The sequence below is a fragment of the Macaca nemestrina genome, chromosome 5, assembly GCF_043159975.1.
Source record: "Macaca nemestrina isolate mMacNem1 chromosome 5, mMacNem.hap1, whole genome shotgun sequence".
Lineage (NCBI taxonomy): Eukaryota > Metazoa > Chordata > Mammalia > Primates > Cercopithecidae > Macaca > Macaca nemestrina.
In genome coordinates this window covers 156,843,445-156,866,534 of record NC_092129.1, presented here as the reverse complement: position 1 = coordinate 156,866,534, position 23,090 = coordinate 156,843,445, and positions in this window count along the sequence as shown.

Sequence of the window (23,090 nt, the reverse complement as noted above, 5' to 3'; positions counted from 1 at the left end):
TTTCTAAACTGGCCTCTGCCTTGAATCTTCCTTTTCCTACTTTCACATTGCTGTCAGAGTTCTCTTGCCCCAAAACATCTGATCATGACCCCCTTCAATAAACAATATAACCCAAGCTCTAGCGTGAAAGCCCAGTTTTTTCATCTTTTTCTCCACTTCTAATCTGTGTGGGCAAAGCAGTTATTTCCATTGCCTCTTTACTCTCTTTTGGAAAAGGATGAAGTCCTAAGAAATAACTGGTCCTACTCCGGTACTCCTAGGATTCCCATGTTAAAAATGACCATCCACCTGTTTATTGGAATCTCCCTTCCTTCCCTACAAAGATCAAGGTTCACCTCCTTCTGGGACTTAAAGATGGACCAAGGACATAGCATCTAGTGTCAGTGAATAAAGGTCAAGTCTGGGACACAAGACGTGTCTGCTGAATCTCTGTATCTATTCCCATCTGACCTAAACTCCATTGGTAAATGGAAGAAACTCTTTCCTGAAACCTCCCTGCCTCAAGAGACATTTGAGGAAACGAAATGCTAAGTAACTTACTGATTAGGTATGTGAAACTAAAATATTAGTTTCACCAAGTGGCATGGTCTGGGAAAAGGCCGCGGGCTCAGGAAAACCATGTTTCTAGTTTCTGTGGTACTACTAGCCAGTTATAACTAGTTATATGATATTACATAATAAGACCTGAGCCTCGGTTTTTCTCATCTCCAGAATTGGAGATAATACTCCAAGTCTTCCTGTGGGAATATTAGAAAATGAATAAAGTTATGATATACTGATAAGGCAAATACTCCCCCAACTTTCATTTAAATCATGAAATCTGGCTAAATGTTGGTGAGTGAGCAGGCTGTGTACTCCTTCCCACCTCAGCAGCAGACACAAAGGGTCTCTTCTCAAATTTCAGGAACTTCTGCACAGAAGGGAGAACTTGTCAGGAAAGCCTGGACTGGACACTGGGAGAATAATATTAGCTAAATTAGCTTATACAGGTAGTACTTACCGTGGACCCAGCACTGTTCTAAGTTTTGTCTTATCTAATCCTCGCAACAGGTAGGTACAGTAGTGGTTTGGAAGATGTTTACAAATTCTCTGATACTTTCTTCAAAGGGTGGAGCTTAACTTCCCTTCTCTGGAGTGTAGCCTGGACTTAGTGATCCCTTTCTAATGAATAGAAAAAAGTGGATGTGGCAGTGTGTGACCTCAGAAACTAAGTCATAAAAGGTGTTGTGGTTTCCTCCTTGCTTTCTTTCTTGGGTCACTTACACAGAATACCCCATCCATTGATTATTGTGGTTATGAATGCACACACATATGTACATGAATGCACACACATATGTACATGAACCTACAGACGTAATAGGGTTAGGACCTCTGTCTCCACAATTACATATTAGAGATCGCATTCTTTGCCTCTCTTCCTTTTGCAACAAACTTGCTTCTACTTTCCTGTATTCATTATATTGGCAGAGCCTGGCAGTCATTAGAGAAGCAGCCTGGTTAAAGCAGTCTTTCTCAGCTTCACTGCAAGTTCTTCCCCTCTTTTCTGCACTCAGCAACATTAACCTAAGTTCCTCTCTGGATGCTTACTATCCTCTATCTTTGGGTGCCCTGTGTTTGTGCTTATCTTTTTCAGATTGTGTTGTTAGCTTCTTGTGGGCTGAGCTCTCATCAGTCAGTAGTGCTCTGGTGCCTGGTGCCCCCAACTCGAAGGTTTAATAAATATTGTTTTTTGTGTTTTTTTTTTTTTTTTTTTTTTTTTTTTTGAGACGTAGTCTCGCTGTGTCTCCTAGGCTGGAGTGCAGTGGCCTGATCTCGGCTCACTGCAAGCTCCGCCTCCCGGGTTCACGCCATTCTCCCGCCTCAGCCTCCCAAGTAGCTGGAACTACAGGCGCGCGCCACCACGCCCGGCTAGTTTTTTGTATTTTTAGTAGAGACGGGGTTTCACCATGTTAGCCAGGATAGTCTCGATCTCCTGACCTCGTGATCCACCCGCCTCGGCCTCCCAAAGTGCTGGGATTACAGGCTTGAGCCACCGCGCCCGGCTAATAAATATTGTTAAGTAAATGAGTGAATGGTTGATGGATGATAGATTGCCTCAGTGACACTCCCATTGTGCCTCATTTCCTTACACACCTAGTTACAGCTTTGCACTGTTCTTTCTTTTTGCCCCTCCACGTGCATTCTTTACTCTCCTCTGAGCCCCAGCAAAAGGCTGATCTCTATGGACTCTGTGGGCAGGGGGGCAAACTTTACCTCTATCCTCTTAGGGTACTTGTTTGTTTGTTTGTTTGGCTGGGCCTAAGAATTAAATTGACATAAGTCAGATCAATGGAGAAAAACATGCACGTTTATTTAATACAAGTTTTTTTGTGGCACAGAGCCTTCATAAGGAAATAAAGACCAAAGGAAACAGTTAAAGTTGAACACTTATATACTGAATTGGACAAAGAGTAGTAACTTGTGAAAATGTGACAAGGCAAAGGGGGTTGGGCTAGAGAAGTTAATTGGGTGGAGAAGTGACTAGGAAGATAATGATTAATTTAACAGGGTTTGTATAGATTTCCCTCAGCCTCAACTTCTCATTCTTGATGACAAGAATTAAATTTTCCTTCTTGTATAGGGAGGACATCTTTCACATGGGGATTTTATCTTCTGCATTTAAGGTCAGAGTGATCTTCTTACACCTGCTGTATTTCAAGTGCCTTTAATTCAAAATAGTCAATATCCCAGAGTAGCATATTTTGGGATGGCATGTTTTGAACCCTTTTAACTGCATAGGGTGGGACAAGAGACAAGTCACAGTATTATTCCCCGTCCCCCCGGGTCTGGTTACACTAACCCCTGGAAACTGTGAATATTATTTGTCAAAAAAAGGACTTTGCAGGTATGATTAAGGATCTTGAGATAAGGAGGTTATCCTGGTTAGCAGGGTGGACTCTAAAAGCAAGCACATGTATTCTTGTAAGAGGGAAGGCAGAGAGAGATTTGCTGATAGACACAGAAGAGGAGGGTACAATGGAGGCAGAGATTGGAGTGATGCAGCCACAAGCCAAGGAAAGCTGGCAACTACCACAAGCTGGAAGAGGCAAGGAATAGTGTCTTCCCTGGAACTTGCCAACACCTTGATTTTGGCCCAGTGAAACTGAATTCAGACTTCTGCATTAAACTAATGAGAATAAATCTCTGTTGTTTTAACCAACCATATTTGTGGCAATTTACTGCGGTGTTCATAGGAAACAAATATACTTTTCTTTTGCCCTTGCTCTTTCAGGGTCAGGAGTATTCATGTTTTTCTATAATTGCTAAATGCTCACGTCCCACTGACCTTTGTTTATACTTTCTTCAATTAATATAGTACCACTCTCTTGCTGGGACTCTGCCAAGAGACGCAGTGAAGAAAATAATGACACAAACAACAAGAGGTCCCTGAAAATACCTTATTTCACCAATAGACCCATCCTTTAATTTTCAGTCTTCTTGGGCAGTGCTGGGGCCATCAGCTCCTCAGAACTGTCGTTCCAGATTTCCCTTGGCCCTGTTTATTCTCCTCAGAACTACATTTCTCAGAGGCCACAATCAAGATGAATCCCCTCACCTCTATTCAGGGGTGGGTTCATCCATGGCCTGGAGGGGCCTATCTGAGGCACAGGATGTGTTCAAGACAGGATATAGATATAGGTCCCATCCCACTGTGAGGTCTTTCATGTTGGTCCCCCATTCCATCCCCTCACCACATTATCTTCACAGCAATAAATCCAGAGATAGATACATGTCTCTGACCTTTCTCTTGTTGTATCAAACTATTTTTCCTGGGAACAACTCTCTACCATCAGCTGGACAGAAATAAAAATTTAATAATTATAGTTGACAGGAGGAAATGTTAGTGGATTTATTTTTTTTCTCAGCATTAACTTATTCTGCCATATTTCTTAAACCTTTAGCAACTGCCAACACTTTCTAGTACTGATAGACCACAGAATAAAAGAACAGGAAGCAAAGTAATTATGCATGGTTTAACAGTATGTCTTGTTCCAATCCAGCAAGTAGGCATGGTTTTAATTTTACACTGTGCTTTCGTAGTAGAGCCAGAATTTCTATAAGGAAACAATTTGATTCCTAACATCTGTGTGTGAAGATTTCCGGTTGAAATCATGAGCTGTGCTTAATCAAGGACTCACATTGGGGTGGTGGGATGGCACCTCACAAAGGCAGGATGGATGCCCCACAATCACCCAAAATTGGGTTTAGATGTCAAGACTGATGACTCCACACACACCAAAAGAGTAAGAAGGTTTATTATTCACACAATGAGACTCATAGGTAAAGTATGGCAGGTTCCCAAACTAGTCCGAAAATGTATTGAGAGAAAGCAGGGAGGGGTTTCTAGCTTAGAGTTTTATGGTGGTTAGGGGACTGAACTGGGATAAGGGTTTCCCATGCAAGGTAGAGGTTATATAGTTTGAACAACTCCCACCCCCACCTTGCTAGGACACCAAGGGAGAGAGCATCCAAGTTTTCTTATCAGCTGTCCAGATGTAGTATAGAAAGGAAGTAGGGGTGGCTTGAAAGCTGTCAGCAGTCAACTATCAAAAAAGGAAACAGGCAGTTATGGGTGGTTTCTGCATGACGGGTCAATAACTTGTAGAAAAGACGTGAAAGTGGATTTGTAGCAAATGTGAAGGGCAGAGGGCCAATAGCTGAAGTAAAGCATGATTTTGAATATCCACATCCTGTTTGATATTTATACAATCCTCTTTCTCAGCTGCCTGAACTACAGAAAGAAGGAACAGTAATAAAGACCGAGGAAAATTTCTCAAAGAGCTGTTTCTTTAAAAAAATCTCTATCAGTCCTTTAAGGCAAAGGGAACATCCCTGCTTTGTAACACAAGTAACAAAAGATCTCAAGAGTTGATGACAGGCCTTTTCTGAGACAGGAGAGGCTGCAGGAGAGGGGTCTTTTTTGTGGCTTCTTCTTGGAATGCTCTTTCTCCCAGATCTTTCTATGGTTGCCTCTTCTCATCCTTCAGAACTGTGGGAGATTCTATTTTCCAAAAATGGCCACAGCAATATTTCCAGTCCCAAATGTTCTTCCAGAACCTTGCTAGTCTCTGGTAGGAGGTGAAGGCTATTCTCCCATTCGACCTCCCAATCTGGTTGGGACATTTTTACTGCATCCATGAATAGTATTTGACAGAGTGCCAGTGAGTGACTTCAATGGCTAGGTTATAAGAAGTGGGATGTCACTTGATACCTGACTCTCTCTCAGGATGCTCACCTTTGGAACCCAGCCACCATACCGTGAGAAAGCCCAGGCCATCTGGGGAGACAACCTGTGGATGTTTTGGCCTATAGCAAAACTAGGGACTCAGCAGATAGCCAGGGTCAACTGCCAGATCTGTAATTGAGTGAGCCTATAGGTGACTTCAACCCCAGCCTTCAAGCCTTCCAACTGAGCACCAGGCAGACATCATAGACAACTATGCCCTCTGTGCCCTGTCCAAATTCCTGACCCACAAATCCATGACCACAAAAACTGATTATTTTATGCCACTATGTTTTGGGATAATTTGTTATAGAGCTGTAATAAGTGAAACTCAGTTAAGATGTCACCTCAGAGCCTTTCTTGACATTGCTCACCAAAATCACATGCACCAATCATTCTCCATCACATTACCCTATTTCATTTTCTTTATATTTTTTACTGTGGTAAAATATACATAACATAAACTTTCCCATTTTAACCATTCTCAAGTGTACAATTCAGTGGCATTAAGTATATTCACAATATTGAACAATCACCACTGTTCATCATTCCAAACAGAAATTGTGTCCATTAAATAATTCCCCATTCCCCTCTCCTCCCAACTGCTGGAACCTGTAATCTACTTTATGTATCTGTAAGTTTGCTTATTCTAGATACCTCACCTAAGTGGAATCATACCATATTTGCCCTTTTGTGTCTGGCTTATTTCACTTAGCATAATGTTTTCAAGGTTCATTCATGTTGTAACATGTATCAGAATTTCCTTCCTTTTTCAGCTTGAATAATATTCTATGGTATGTGTATACCACATTTTGTTACCCATTCAATTATTAATGGACAATTGGGTTGCTTCCACCTTTTGGCTATTGTAAATAATGCTGTTATGAACATGGATGCACAAATATCTCTTCAAGATCTTGCTTTCCATTTTTTTTCCTTCCTTCCTTCCTTCCTTCCTTCCTTCCTTCCTTCCTTCCTTCCTTCCTTCCTTCCTTCCTTCCCTCCCTCCCTCCCTCCCTCCCTCCCTCCCTCCCTGCCTCCCTCCCTCCCTCCCTCCCTCCCTCCCTTCTTTCTTTCTTTCTTTCTTTCTCTTTCTTTCTTTCTTTCTTTCTTTCTTTCTTTCTTTCTTTCTTTCTTTCTCTTTCTTTCTTTCTTTCTCTCTTTCTTTCTCTCTTTCTTTCTTTCTCTTTCTTTCTTTCTTTCTTTCTTTCTTTCTTTCTTTCTTTCTTTCTTTCTTTCTTTTTCTTCCTTTCTTCCTCTCTTTTCTTTCTTTCTCCCTCTCTTTTCTTTCTTTCACCTTTTTTTGAGACAGGGTCTTGCTTTGTCACCCAGGCTGCAGTGCAGTGGTGCAACCGTAGCTCACTGCAGCCTCAGTCTCCTGGGCTTAAGTGATCCTCCCACCTCAGCCTCCTGAGTAGCTAGGACTACATTTGCTGTCAATTCTTTTGGGTATATACCAAGACATAAAGTTGCTGGATCATGTGGTAATCCTATGTTTAACTTTTTGAGGAACTACCGAACAGTTTTCCACATAATCTGCACCATTTTACATTCCCACCAACAAAGCATGGGTTGCAATTTGCCTGCATACTAGCTAACACTTGCTATTTTCCTTTGCTTTAATAATAACTATCCTAATGGGTGTAAAGTGGTACCACATTGTGGTTTTTATTTGCATTTCCCTAATGGCTACTTATATTGAGCATTTTATTATGTGTTTATACAGTACATCTTCTTTGGAAAATTTTCTATTCAAATACTTTGCCCATTTTTGAATTGGGTTTTTGTTGTTGAGTTGTAGGTGTTCTTTATATATTCTGAATATTAATCCCTTATCAGATATATGATTTGCAAATATTTTCTCCCTTTCTGTGGGTTGTCTTTTCACTTTCTTAATAGTGTCCTTTGATGCACAAAAGTTAGGAACTTTGATGAAGTCCAATTTATCTATTTTTTTGTTTCCTATGCTTTCAGTATCATATCCAAGAAATCACTGCCAAATGCAATGTCATGAAGATTTTCTTGTAGGTGTTATGTTTTCTTCTAATGATTGTATATTTTTAGCTTTTGCGTTTAGGTCTTTGATCCATTTTGAGTGAATTTTTTAGTGTGGTGTAGGTAAGGGTTCATCTTCATTCTTTTGCATATGGACATGCAGTTTTCCCAGAGCCATTTGTTGAAAAGACTGTCCTTTGCCCAGTGAATGGTCTTGGTGCTTGCTCTTGTTGAATATCAATTGGTCATATTATTTCTTTGCTGTCTATTCTCTTCCATTGGTCTATATATCTGTTTTTATGTCAGTATAACATTCTTTTGATTACTGTAGACTTGTAGTAACTTTTAAAATCAGAAAGTATTACAACTTTGGTCTATTTATTTATTTATTTATTTATTTATTTATTTGCTATTTGGGATCCTTTGAGATACCACGTGAATTTTAGGATGAGTTTTTCTTATTATCTAGAAAAAACACTATTAGGATTTTTATAGGGATTACATTGAAGCTGTTGATCACTTTGGATGACATTATTCTGTTAGCAGTATTAAGTCTTCCAATCCAATGCAATGTCTTACCATTCATTTATATCTTAATTTCTTTTGGTAGTGTTTTGTAGTTTTCAGTGTACAAATCGTTCACTTCCTTGGTTAAATTTATTCTTAAGTATTTTATTTTTATGCAATTATTAAGTACAATTGTTTTCTTAATTTCCCTTTTGGATTGTTCATTGTTAGTGTATAGCAATGCAACTAATTTTTGTGTATTGATTTTATATTCTGCAACTTTCCTGAATTCCTTTATTAGCTCTGGGTATTTTTGTGGAATCTTCAGAGTTTTCTACACATAAAATCATGCCATCTTCAAATCATGCCATCTTCAAACCTTTTCAATTTGTATAACGTATCTTTCTTTTTCTTAACTAATTACTCTGGCTAGAACTTCCAATACTATGTTGTAAATTCTGATGATTTTATGTTGCATGACCTCGGAACTCTTACCTGCTTGTTTTAAACCCATCAATTAAAACTCCCTGAGAGAAATCTGTTTGGATAATGCTCTAGACCCAGTAAAGGTATTAGCCCAAGGGTCCCTCTTCCTCTCCCGCTACCTGCATTCTCTGACCTTCATATGTATGGCCTTCAGTCATACCATGTACCTGTCACGACCTGCAAGAGGTAAAATCTTTATTTCCATCTTGTGTCTCTCTTGATTATTGAAGGGGTGCTCTCCAGCTTAATGATCCCAAATTAAAGAATATGTTAAATAGATAGTGGGCCCAAGTAAGCATTCTTACCTTGTTCCTGTCCTTAAGGGAAAGGGTTTTGGTCTTTCACCACTGAGTATGACATTAACTGTGGGTTTTTTATATATGGTTTTTATCATGTTAAGGGAGTTTTCATCCATTCCTAGTGTATGAGGGGTTTTTTTTTTTTTTTTTTGAGACTGAGTCTCACTCTGTCACCGAGGTGGCGCTATCTTGGCTCACTGCAACCTCCGCCTCCCAGGTTCAAGCAATTCTTGTGCTTCAGCCTCCTGAGTAGCTGGGACTACAGGCACATGCCACCACTCCCACCTAATTTTTGTATTTTTAGTAGAGAAGGGGTTTCACCATATTGGCCAGGCTGGTCTCGAACTCCTGATCTCAGGTGATCTGCCTGCCTGGGCCTCCCAAAGTCCTGGGATTACAGGCATGAGCCACTGTGCCCGGCCTTATGAGTGATTTTTATTATGAAAGTATATTGAATTTTGTCAACTGCTTTTTCCTGTATTAAAGTGATCATGTAATTTTGTCCCTGCATTCTATTAATGGGGTGTATCGCATTAATTAACTTTCAGTTGTTAAACCATTCATATTCCAGGAATAAATTTCGCTCATTCATGGTGTATAATTCTTTTAATATGTTGCTGAATTTGGTTTGCTAATTTAGTATCTTGTTGATCTTCATAATTTTTATCAGTATTTGCATTATCTTATATATATGTATGTGTCACTTGAGAATGTAAGCTCCTTGCAGAAAAGGAACGCTGCTTTGTTTATTACAACTAGGATCATGCCCAGCTCAGTACATTTTTCTTGACTGCCAAGAAATGGCAATTTGGCAATGAAACATCTGAAAAAGAAAGGCAAGGAAAAGGCACTTAAGGGTACTTTTGGAGGCACAAATAAAATTCTCCCTAAGGAATCTCAGAGGTAGGAGGAATTTGAGAAGATCATAGTTTTCACAAAGTAGGTAGAGACAGAACTATATAAACATTCTGTGTTAACCTTCAGGTTTTTGTGGCCTGATAAAATACATTATACAAGTATATGTCAATACTCATAGTCAACTATTATGGTAGGAAGAATTGTAAGATGATTCCATGGACCCTTCCGTTTCTAGTATTACTTACATAATTATGCTAGGTTACGTGGCAAAATAAATTTTGTAGATGTAGTTAAGGTTACTCATCAGTTGACTTTAAAATAGATTATCCTGCTGGGCCTAACCTGGTCACATGAGCCTTTTAAAAGCAGAGAGCTTTCTCCAGCTGGTAGCATGAGAAGGATTTGACTGTGGTTCGTAGCTTTGAAGATGAGGAGGACTCCATGGAAAGGACCTGAAAGGGGCCTTTAGGAGCTGAGACCAATCTCTAGTCAATAACCAGCAAGAAAATGGGGATCTCAGTCCTTCAATTACAAGGAAGTGTATCCTGTCGATGATCTGAATGAGCTTGGAAGTAGATTCTTCTACAGATCCTTTAGATGAGAATGCAACTTGATCAACACCTTGATTTAAGCCTTGTAAGAGCCCACAAAGAGAAACCAATTGGACCTACCCAGACTTCTGACCTACAGAACTGTGAACTGTAAATATGTATTGTTTTAAGCCACAAAGTTTGTAGGAATTTGTTACACAGCAATAGAAAGCTAATACAGCTGTCACCTGAACTGTCTTGACTTACATTATTTCCAGCTTTGGTGTCTTTGCAACTAAATCAGCCTCTTTAACCTCTTAAAAAATATGAAGCAATCTTCAAAGTTGAGAGAAATCAGAATCAGAGGCTGTGTCTTGCAGTGGCCTTGGGCTTCTACTTATCCTGGACATTTTGAACAAGGAGATCAAAAGGGTAATTTTTATTCTCTGTAGGAATAATTATCTGCTGGTATCAATGTCCATTTTATTCCTAGGTCATTTAGGTCAAATCTACTTACACAACTTCATCTTATATCACTCTATATCATGTATCCCACACAATAGCAATTATAAGACTATAAACTCTTTGGGAATTCATAAACTTTCAAACTTTCTATCATGTTGATTTCTATTCCCAGAATGCACTTCTTTCTTCCTTTCTTTGCTTGGATAGTTTCATCAGGGCCCATATTAAAATGTCACCTTTACTGGGAAGTTTACCATGGAGTAAAATGGCTTGCCGTTTCTTGGCCAAGTACATCACTTTGTTTACATCTTTAGTACATGTGACATTTCATTATATAATTTTAATTGTTCCATCTATATGCATGAATAGATTGTGAACTCTTGAGAACTAATTGTATTATATTTGTATCTATAATTCCTAAGAAATATGAATGCTCAATAAACATTTGTTAAATAAATAAGAAAAACTACAGGAAAAAGAAATACTGGATTTGTTCTCTGAGGAGAGGAGGAAGTGATAAATTCCAGTACAGGAGTACTTAATTGGACATGCCAGTGGAGCATTGGACATGCTTTTTTTAATTGGACATGCCATCTGAGTAGAAATGTCTAGTAGGCAGCTAGGAGTACAGGATGGCAGCTCACAAATGAAGCAGTACAGATCATATTGTTCTTTAAAGTAATCTCTTCTAGGCATCATGACTTTGTTTACACTGCTTTCAGTAATTTTATTCTTCCATGTCAGATCTTTCTGCAAACCAAGTAACTTGAAATATCCCAATATTAGCAAATTAAAATGAAAATTATAGAGCTTTATAATTAAGAATTTGGGGGCCATTTCTTTTCTGTTTTAGATGCTTTTAAATATCACCTTTTAAATATAATGTTAGTCATTTTTAGTACTTCTCAATTCCTCAAATTTTGTATTTCTAGCAGCCAAAATTATAAATTTTAACATTCTATGTGTGATGGGATTTCTCTGTCCACTTTTGAGTTTTTTTACAATGTTATTTTTCATTTTGCCAATCTCTAAAAGCTTCACCATTATTTTATCAATGTCCTAAATGGCACATTCACTTTAATTTTTTATTTCTCAAAATTCATAGCCAAAACTTCGTTATTTCATATTGAAGAAGTCACTGTAGTAACTAGTATTTGAGTGTAGTATGCAGATCAGCAGCATCACTAAGGGCCTTTTAGAAATGCTGACTCCTAGACCTCTTTTCAGACCTTCTAAACAAGATCCTGAATGATTCAAAAGCACTTTAAATTTTGAGAAGCAAAATTGCTAGAATGTTTCTTAGCAAATTTATGGTCCATGTATACCAGATTTGTACAGTAGCCCCTGCAATATCTGTAGTTTCCCTTTCCAAAGTTTCAGTTACCTGATGTCAACTACTGTTCAAAAATATTAAAAGAAAAATTCCAGAAATAAACAATTTGTAAATTTAAAATTATGCTTCATTATGAGTAGTATGACAAAATCTCATGCCATCCTGTTTTATCCTACCTGGGACATGAATCATGTCTTGGTCCAGCACATCCACGACATTGTCTGCTCCTGACATCCAAACATGGACATTGCCATGGCTTCATGATCCAGAATCACCTGAAGCAGATGAAACTCCTGAGGTATTGTCAGAAGGTCAAGAGTAGCCTAGCACTGTGTCACAATACCTACATCATTCACCTCAGTTCATCTCATCACATAGGTATCTTATCATCTCACATCATCACAAGAAGTATGAGCACATACAAGATATTTTGAGAGACCACACTCACATAACTTTTACTACAGTATATCATTATAGTTGTTTTATTATTATTGTTAATCTCCTTCTGTGCCTAGTTTATAACAATTAGACTTTATCATAGGTATATATGTGTAGGGAAAAGCAGTACAGTATGTATAGGGTTCAGTATAATCCACAGTTTTAGGCATCCACTGAGGGTCTTGGAATGTATCCTCTGTGAATAAGAGGGGACCACTGTAATACTAATCTTGTATGAAAAATTTTTTGTTACTGAGTATGAATTTTACTTTTTGCATAATATATTAGGAGATGAAACTGCCTTGTTATCCTTAACTTTCTCGAAATTGAACATTTCTTTATATGCTAAAAAAAATTGGGCAGCTGAAATTTTAAAGAAATGTTTAAAACTATCAAAACTCGTGTATCTAATATTTTCACTCTTATCATGGACTATTTTCTCCTTTTGTCCATACTTTGCAGTTAAAGAAACATGTTTTTGGTAAACTGATAAAGTGGATGAACTGATTTTTAGCTAATTGTTCATTCATTGATTTTTGTCTAATTGATTTATGGATTTTACTGATTCCACAAAAGCGAAGCTCTATTGAGAGGTAGTGTAAAGTTGCTCAAGCACCCAAGAAAGTCAGTTTTGGAGAGTCTAACAATATTCATTTTATAATTCTGTAGCTCTCTGATGTATAGAGAAGTTAAAAACCTAAAGTTTCACTTATGGTAAGTGGTAGTCCTGAGATTTGATCCTGGATGTAAACGGCAATGCTACTCTGTTCATTTCACCATGATCACTACATTACAGACACTCATTAAATAAGCAGTGATCATTTGCTTTTTTAAATTAATTGAGGGTACACTGGCAATCCTCTGGTACACTGACACAATGAAGAAATTTTACCTTGATCATGATAATGTGATCTGTTTAGATTTGTAAAAGTGTTGACAAGGAACTTCACCAAAGTTATTATTTTCTTAAGAAAACGACTTACATTGGGTTTGGGGGAACTTTGTAACGAGGGAAGTTCCGTGAGGATAGAACACTGGGTGTATAAAAGAGAAGGTGCAGGCCAGGCACCGTGGCTCACGCCTGTAATCCCAACACCTCGGGAGGCCAAGGCGGGCGGATCACGAGGTCAGGAGATTGAGACCATCCTGGCAAACACGGTGAAACCCCGTCTCTAATTTAAAAATACAGAAAAATTAGCCGGGCATAGTGGCGGGCACCTGTAGTCCCAGCTACTCAGGAGGCTGAGGCAGGAGAATGGCGTGAACCCGGGAGGTAGAGCTTGCAGTGAGCCGAGATCGCTGCCACTGCACTCCAGCCTGGGCAACAGAGGGAGACTCCATCTCCAAATAAATAAATAAATAAATAAATAAATAAATAAATAAATAGAAAAAGAGAAGGTGCAAACTATCATGCAGTTTAAAAGAGGCACTTTGCTATGTATCCTTGTTACTAAAAGAAACCCAGTTGGCTGACCACTCAGGATGTAGCATTACCTTTGGTGATTTACTGATAGGCATTGTGATGAGGTGGAAAAGCATGAACTCTGAAGCAAGTCAGAACAGAATGTGGGTTTTTCGTTTGTTTGTTTGTTTTTCTTTTCAGACAGGATCTTGCTCTGGAGCTGGAGTGAATGACACAATCTCCGTTGGCTGCAACCTTCACCTCTCAGGTTCAAGCAATCCGCCCGCCTCTGCCTCACGAGTATCTGGGACTACAGCCCTACATCACCACGCCTGGCTAATTATCTGTAATTTTTCTAGAAACGGGGTTTCATTATGTTGCCCAGGCTGGTCTGGAACTCCTGGGCCCAAGCAATCCGTCTGCCTTGGCCTCCCAAAGTGCAGGGATAATAGATATGAGCTACTGTACCTGGCCAGAACAGAATCTGAATGCTGACTCTACCACTTTCTACATGATTGACCTTAAGAAAGTTACTTACCATTTTAATTTCAACTTTGTCACTTACAAGAATAGGTATGGCAATACAAATCTCCTAGGATTCTTATTTTTAAAATGAGATAAAGCATGTTAAGTGCACTGACATGCTGTTATTTAATAAATGGTAATTATTATTGCTATAATTATAATCCAGGGCCTGGTCCTAAATATTTGAAACTAGATGTTGTCAGAAAATAATTGATAGGCTGATTCACATTAACCAAACTCATTTGAAACTGATGTATAAAACAGAATGCTTATTTATTAATTAACAATGAGAACTGCAACTATGATGAAGACTGAAATACTTAGTGAACACAAACACTGCATTCTCTTTTTGTAGTCATACCTATAGGGTAAACCAACTTGTTATCAGAAAAGAAGGGTGTATAGGAGAAAATCAGCCTAGAAAAATGTGAAATTCGTGCAAGGGAAGTTAGATGTGTGATTCAAATTATTTTGATCATGCTAAAATAACCTGATAGAGATCATACTAACATTGTCATATGTGTTCTAATTTTTTAAGCCTCCTAATTAATCTAGGCACTGTTCCTTCACGGGCCCTGTGCCCTTCTATTTTCTCAGCCTCTTCTTGGTTTCATTTCCTATTCTCTACAGCCTGGATTCTGTATATTACCTAGGGACATGGGCCGTGATTACTTTCTCCTAAAACAACAGGATCATCATGATGAAAATTGAAGTCGTTTCCCCCAATAATGTATTTGCCCTACTTACCTTTCAACCAGTTATGCACTTTTAAATAATAATGGGTGTCAGCCAAGCATGGTAATTCATGCCTGTAATCCCAGTATTTTGGGAGGCCACGGCGGGAGGATTACTTGAAGCCAAGAGTTTGAGACCAGCCTGGGAAACAAAAGGAGACCCTGTCTCTACAAAAAATAAAAAAAAATTAGCCAGGCATGGTGGCACACACCTGTAGTCCCTGCTACTCAGGAGGCTGAGGTGAAAGGATTGCTTGAGCCCAGAGTTCGAGGCTACACTCCAGCCTGGGCAACAGAGCAAGACCCTGTTGAAAGCAAGAAAGCAAGTAAGCAAGTAAGCAAGCAAGCAAGAAAGAAAGCAAGCAAGAGAGAGAGAGAAAGAAAGAGAGAGAGAGAGAAAGAGAGAGAGAGAAAGGAAGGAAGAAAAGGAAGAAAGGAAAGGAAGGAAGGAAAAGAAGGAAAGGAAGGAAAGGAAGGAAAGGAAGGAAAGAAAGGAAAGAAAGAAAGAGCCCATCATATGAGGTAGTGGGTTCCAGGGGCTTGGCCCTCTTCCACTGCCTTTCTTCTGCCTTTTTACTGTAACATTTGAGAGCCCAGACTCTGTGCTCACTATTTTTGATTCAAAATGTTCCCAATTTATCAAAGCCACTTTCTCATTTGCATTTGTCACAATGATGGAATTCACAAGAAAATATATTACAGACTCTGAAAACAATTCTACAAATAATTTTGGCACCTCTTCTGGAACATTTCCTTCACCTTCGGGTTCTTCTTCTCTTGCATCTCTCTTATGTAAGCAGTGGCTGCTTTGTATTCCACACCTGACTTAACTGGGCCTGGAGGGTGAGGTAGGTGCCCTTTTTGCTCCTCATTGCCACATTCAGGCCATTGTTTCTCTCTCTAGAGTCCCCTAGCTCCTCTATGATACCTGCTGTAAAACTAAACCACTTACTACCCCTTGCTGAAGTAATCTACTAATACCTGGTCACTTCTTCATTTGTGGGAGATGACAACACCTTCCTCACACTTCCCATGACTGCTCAGACCATTATACTTGGTGATTTCGGTATGTATGTCAAGCCAATCCATTCAATATCTTAGGCTCTCAGGCCTTTGCCTTCCTCTCTTCCAATTATCTTCTTTTTCCTTCCACTTCAGACATCCACACCAATAGCACAACCTAGACCTCGTGGCATTACCAATAAGCACACTCCTCAAAGCATTCCACTTCCAAACTACCAGGCCCTATCTTTTCAACTTACTCCCCTCCCTTTAATACTTCAACTATAATTTTTTCAGCCCAACAAAACCTAAAATAATAAAATTATGGATTTATTTTTGCTTTTCTAACTCCTTTCCCACCTCCCTGCACCCCCACTTTAGCCCTTACTTTCACTTCTTCTTACTTTGAATTCCACAGGACATCGCTATAATTTATTTCTCATAAGCACCCTTGCTCTCTTACCCCTCTCTCTTGGGTCACACTCTTCTGGAAAAATTCTGGCTAAATCCAATTTTCAGCTTATTCCACTCCTGCTCTCCTACACCTGAACATAGCTAAAGATGGGTGCAGCACAGCAACATGGCACAAGTATACATATGTAACAAACGTGCACATTATGCACATGTACCCTAGAACTTAAAGTATAATAATAATAAAAAAAAACTCAGTGATGATGATTTGTCTCATTTTGAACTCATGACCCAATTATCTGAAAGGAGATACCCTTTGAAATAATTTGGTACTACCCTCCAATCCTACATTTCTTTAGTCAATTCACTTTCTCATTCTACAGGAGGTGACCTGATCCCCTCTTCTTAAACTTCTAACATCTATTTATACCTACTTCTCATTCTCAGCTTATGATCTAATTTCTATGGAAAAAAAATAGAAGCAATCAGGACAGAACTTCCACATCCATCCTCCACCAACCCATTGCAACCATAGCCAAATACTCTTTGTTTCCTCCTATTTTAACCACCATATCATTTATGCTCCTATTTTCAACCCTTCCGCTTGTGGCCTGAAGGTCATCTTATCTTGCTTCTTCAGAAACTCCAACCTGTTTATCCTCTCTCCTTTCTGAATTATCAGTTTTTTTTCTATTCATTCAATCCCAATAAGATTCCAACATTCAAACATACTATAACATTGAATATTTTAAAAATCCTCAACTCCATGTCCCCTTCTAGCAACTACCCCAATTTTCTTTTCCCTTTATGGAAAACTCAAGTGTTCAAATTTGTGTTCTCCAGTGTCTTATTTCCTATTCTCATATTAAGCCCTCCCATCAGTTTTAGTTCCACCACTCTACCACAACTGCTCTTAAGATCACCATTGACCTTTTCACTGCCAAATCCAGTGTCAATTCTGTCTTCATCTTATTCAACCTCTCAGAAGTGTTTTACCTGAATCACTTTTTTCATTCAGCTTCTGGGGTACTACATTCTGCTGATTATCTTACTACCTCACATGCTGCCTACCTCACATATGAATCCTCATCTTTCTGATTTCTTTTTTTTTTCTTTTTTTTAGACCTCTCCCTCATACTCCAGGCTTGCATATCCCACAGTCTTGATATCTCAGCTTGAAGGTCTAATAGACATATAAAACACTTTGCTTAGATAGCTAAATCATAATGAAAACGTTGGCAAAGATCTGGAGCAATGGAAACTCTCGAACATGGGTGGTGGGAGTGTAAATTGGTGCGATTCTTTGGCAAAATATTTGTCAATGTCAACTAAAGCTGAACATATGTATACCCCGGTGACACAACAATTTTACTCCTAGGTTTATACCCAACAGAAATGAGTACACATTACATCAAAAGACATGTATAAGAATGTTCTCAATGGCATTATTCATAATTGTCTCCAACTGGAAACAATCCAAATGCCTGTCTGCAATAAAATGGGTAAATAGTGAAACATTCATATAATGGAATATTACAACACCCACAAAAATAAATGAACCACAGCTATTTGCAATAATGTGAATAAATCTCACAAACAGTAGGTAAAAAATGCTAGACACAAATGTATAGGGTATGATTGTTGTGGTTTGAATGTCTCCTCCAAAACTCATGTTAAAATGTAATTGCCATTGTGACAGTAATAAGACATGGGACCTTTACAGGGTGATTAGGTTATTAGGGATCTGCCCTCATGAATGGATTAATGCCATTATTGAGAAAGTGGGTTAGTTAGCACTGGAGTTCTACCCACTTTTTCCGTCTCAAGTGCTCTTGCCCTCCCTTGCCACATGATGCCTTCTGCCAGGGGATGATGCAGCATGGAGGCCCTCACCATATGTTGGTGCCATGCATTGACTTCTCAGCCTCCAGGACAATGAGCCAAATAAACTTCTTTATAAATTACGTAGTCTGTGGTATTCTGTTATAGCAACAAAAAACAGACTAAAGCAGAAAATTGGTAAAGGCTATTTTAATGAGGTCCTAGATGGAAATCCTTGTATACAGTTGCAAAGAACTTGGGGGAATTGTGTCTGTGTTCTAGGGACTTATAAACTGCAGGACTTAAGAGTGATGAACTGGGATATCTGGTGGAAGAAATATCTAAGCAGCAAAGCATTCAGACTGCTGTGTGGCTGTTTTTAATTACCTACAATGAGATGTGAGAGGAAAGAAATAAAGATGGAATTTATAATTGAAAGAGAATCAGGGCAAAAATATTTGGAAAATGTATAGCCTGGCCATATAAAAATAGAAAAGTATGTTCAGGAGAGAATACTAAGTGTGTGGCTAAGTGACTTTTTACTAAGGAGATAAGCATGGATAAAAGGAAGGTGCTATTCATTAAGACAATGGGAGACAGACCATAAAGCATTTCAAATATCTTCAAGTCTGCCCTTACAATCACAGGCCCAGAACTCTAAAAGGGTAAAATGATTACAGGGGAAAGGCCCAAGGCACCCTCTATGGACTCAGCTCAGAGCTGCCTCAGGTCTGCTCCCAGGGTCCAGAGCAGCACTCTGTGGCCACCCTAGCCATGGCTCAGGTAGGCCCAGGTATGGCTTGATCCGGAAACTGCAAGCTGTAGAGCTTGGCAGTGTCCATGTGGTGCTGATGCAGCAGGCATGCACAGTGCAATAGCTGTGAAGACCTGGCTTCCTCCACCTAGATTTCAAAGGATGTTGCTGACAGTCTGGGGGCCCAGGCAGAGAATTGTGCAGGGACACAGCCACTGCAGAGAGCCCCTACTAGGACAACGACAAATGGAAATGTGGGGTCAGAGTTGACACAGAGTCTCCACTAGGGCTGCCTAGTAGAGCATGGAAGTAGGGCCACTCTCAGGACTCCAGAACTGTGGAGGTAACAGCATGCAACACCAACCTGGGAGAACTACATATATGAGACTCCGACCCATGACAGTTACTGCATGGACTGAACCATTGGAGCAGGACTGCCTGAGGGCTTGGCTGCCCAACCCCAACCCCTAGATGTAGGACAAAGAGTCAAAGGAGATTATTCTCCCACTTTAGGACTTAATGTTGGCCAGGCACAGTGGCTCATGCCTGTAATCCCAGCATTTTGGGAGGCCGAGGCAGGTGCATTATTTGAGGTCAGGAGTTTGAGACCAGCCTGGCCAACATGGTGAAACCTGTCTCTACTAAAAACACAAAAATTAGCTGGGCGTGGTGGCAAGTGCCTGTAATCCCAGCTACTCAGGAGGCTGAGGCAGGAGATTACGCCACTGCACTCCCTCTTAAGTGATAGAGTGAGACTCCATCTCAAAAATAAATAAATAAATAAATAAATAAATAAAAAAGGCTTAATGTTTTCCCCATTGGGTTTTGGAAAATAGGTAACTTGTTTGATTTCACAGGCTCATGAATGGAGAGAATTTACCTCAGGATAAATCATGCCTTGAGTACAACCCACATCTGATTCAGATGAGACTCTGGACTTTTGAGTTGGTGCTGGAATGAGTTAAGAATTTGGGGACTACTGGGATAGAATGAATGTATTTTCTATGTGAGAAGAACATGAGTTTTGAGGGTCAGGGGCAAAATGCTATGGTTTGAGTGTCTCCTCCAAAATTCACGTTGAAATTTAATTGCCATTGTGATGGTTTTAAGAGGTTGGACCTTTAAAAGGTGATTAGGTCGGCCGGGCGCGGTGGCTCACGCCTGTAATCCCAGCACTTCGGGAGACTGAGGGGGTGGATCACCTGAGGTCAGGAGTTCAAGACCAGCCTGGCCAACATGGTGAAACCCCTTCTCTACTATAAATACAAAAATTAGCTGGGCATGGCAGCAGGCGCCTGTAATCCCAGCTACTCGGGAGGCTGAGGCAGGAGAATCGCTTGAACCCAGGAAGCAGAGGCTGCAGTGAGCCAAGATCATGCCATTGCACTCCAGCGTGGGTGACAAGAGTGAAACCCTGTCTCAAAAAAACAAGCAAACAAAAGCTGATTAGGTCATAAGGGCTTTGCCCTCATGAAGGGATTAATACCATTATCACAGGAGTGACTTAGTTATCATGGGTGTCTGGCCCGTTTTTCTGTCTCACACACTTTTACCCTTTCTCATCATGTGATGCCTTCTGCCATCAGATAACGTAGCACAAAGGCCCTCACCATATCTAATTGTTGGAATTAATACTCAGGATAATTGTTACCTTTGGGGAAGAAGAAAAAGGCTGTGATTTGAGGGGTGAAATAGCACTACTGGAATGCCAGTAGTGCTCCATTTCTTGACCTAGATGATAATTTTCAAGATATATTCACTTTGCACAATTATATTTTGTGTTATTTTGTTTCTTTTATTGAGTTAAAAAGTTGCCAAACTGAATTCTGATTCCTCATCCCCTCTGTGAACCTACTGTGTACTTGGTATTCTCTATCTCAGTACATGGCAAATCCTTTCAAGTTGCTCAGGCCGAAGTCCTTTAAGCCACCCTAACTTCTCTCTCACCTTTATAGCTAAACCATAGGCAAACTTTATCTGCTATATATTCAAAAGAGAGCCTCAGTCCAACTACTTCCCATCGTTTTGTCAACAATATCTTTGTTTAAGCCACCATTAGATCTTACCTGGACTACTAGCATTCCAACTAAATTCCCTGCCTGTACTCTTAACCCTTTATAATTTATTCCCTACATTATAGCAAGTGACCCTTTTTAAACAATTCAAATCTGTGCCCAACACTCTCCCATGACTTGCCATCTCATTCTGAATAAAATACTAAATCCTTACCATAGCCAAGAAAGTCCCGAGGAACTGCAACCCCAGCTCTCTCTGTGACCTTATCTCCTACCCTCACTCATTACAATCCAGCCAGTGTTTCTGAAACTGCCAAATGCTCCTATCTCAGGACACTTGTGGCTCCTAGTCCCTCTGCCTGGAATGTTATCCTCTCAGATATCTACCTAGTTTATTCCTTCACTACCTCCAAGTGTGTGCTCCAATGACAAGTCATTAGAAATAAATTTCCTTTCCCCCCCCCCCCCCCCATCAAGCATATGAACCCAAGAAAGGCATTTCCTAACCATTCTATCTACAATAGCACCACCACAACCCATGATGGAAGTCTTGCCCAAGCCCTTCACCCTGCTTTATTTTCTGTTTATCACCCTTGGCATTTTACAACTTTCTTTATAATAGGATGTGAGCTCTACAACAGAATATTTTGCTTTGTCTATTTCTGAACCCCTGCAACTATAATACATTCAGCCACCTCATAAGCACTGGCTGTGGTTGAATGATTTTTAATGAAAACTCAAATGTTTAAGGATGAGTGACTAAGTTATGTGACATTTTCTCTCTTTTCTGCTTCCCTCACAGTCATTTAGCAAAAACTACTCAAGTGGTTTAATATCTATAATCTGGCAGACATGGAAAGTGCCAATCTAGGACCTAAAAGAAAATGCTTAGTCTCTAATATGCCCAATCTTGGACACTGAAACATCCAAATAAATTACACATGAAGGTATTAGAACTTTTTGTTACTAGTAGACAATTCCTTGCCTCATAAAGAAGTGGCTGGCTTTACTGGTAACTTCCGATGTCTTTTTATTTCTGGGCAGTTTGTTAGCAAATGTTAAATCTGTAAGGTAAATGGAATCCCTCTGTTATTTTTCTGAATTAATTACAACTTCAAGGAAAAAGTTATAACTTCTGCCAATTCTCCCTTTTTTATTTTAATTTGGGGCTAAGGGTGGCGGCTACACCTGTAATACCAACACTTTGGGAGGTCAAGGCAGGAGGATTGAGGCCAGGAGTTGGAGACTAGCCTGGGCAACAGAGCCAGACCCCATATCTACAGAAATTTTAAAATATTAGGCATGGTGACATGCACCTACGGTTCCAGCTGCTTGGGAGGCTGAGGCAGGAGCATGCTTTAAGCCCAGTTTGAGGCTGCAGTAAGCTATAATTATGCTACTGCACTCCAGCCTGGGTGACAGAGAAAGACTCTGTCTCTTAAATTAAAAAAAAAAAAAAAGATTTTAACTTTGCTCTACTCTCTCAGTATGGTAAATATTAAGAAGCTAATGTTGGTATTATACTAGATGTTTATGGCATATATGATGTGTATATAACAATCAAGAAAAAAAGATTAAGAAATAGTTTAAAATAACTTCCTCCCTCTGCTCTTAAAATAGAGGTAAGGAGAAAAAAAATGGTAAATATGTGATTTAGTTCACCAAAGTGTAGTTAGATAAACATGTCTAAGCAAAAGGAGCAACTGTAAATCCATCTGCTTTGGGAAAACAGGAATGTGGTCTGGAATAGCTAGCAGAGATGTTTTTGAGAAACACAAAAAGGAGATACAAAAACCAGGATCATGTGAACTTCTGTAATCTCACTGACTGTCAATACAAATACAAGCCAATTTTTCTTTCTAGTATATACATTAGAAATTTACGAAAAAATACTGATGCCTGGGTCCTATCTCCTAAGGCAATTAAATTAGTCTCTGGAGTTGTAGGGCGTTGGCAAGATAATTTTGTAGAGTTCTCCAGGTGTTATGGACTTAATAGGTTCTCTCCAAATTTCTATGTTGAAAGCCTAATTGGCAATGTGATGGTATTAGGAGGGGGGCCTTGGGAGGTGATTAGGTCATAAGGGTAGAGCCCTCACCAATGGGATTAGTAGTCTTATAAAGAGATATGAGAGGTTGCTCTGTCTCTGCTTAGCACCATGGAGGAACACAAGAAGAAGACAGGTGTTTGCAAACGGAAATGGGCCTTTGTCTGACACTGGATCTGCTAGGACCTTGATCTTGGACTTCCTA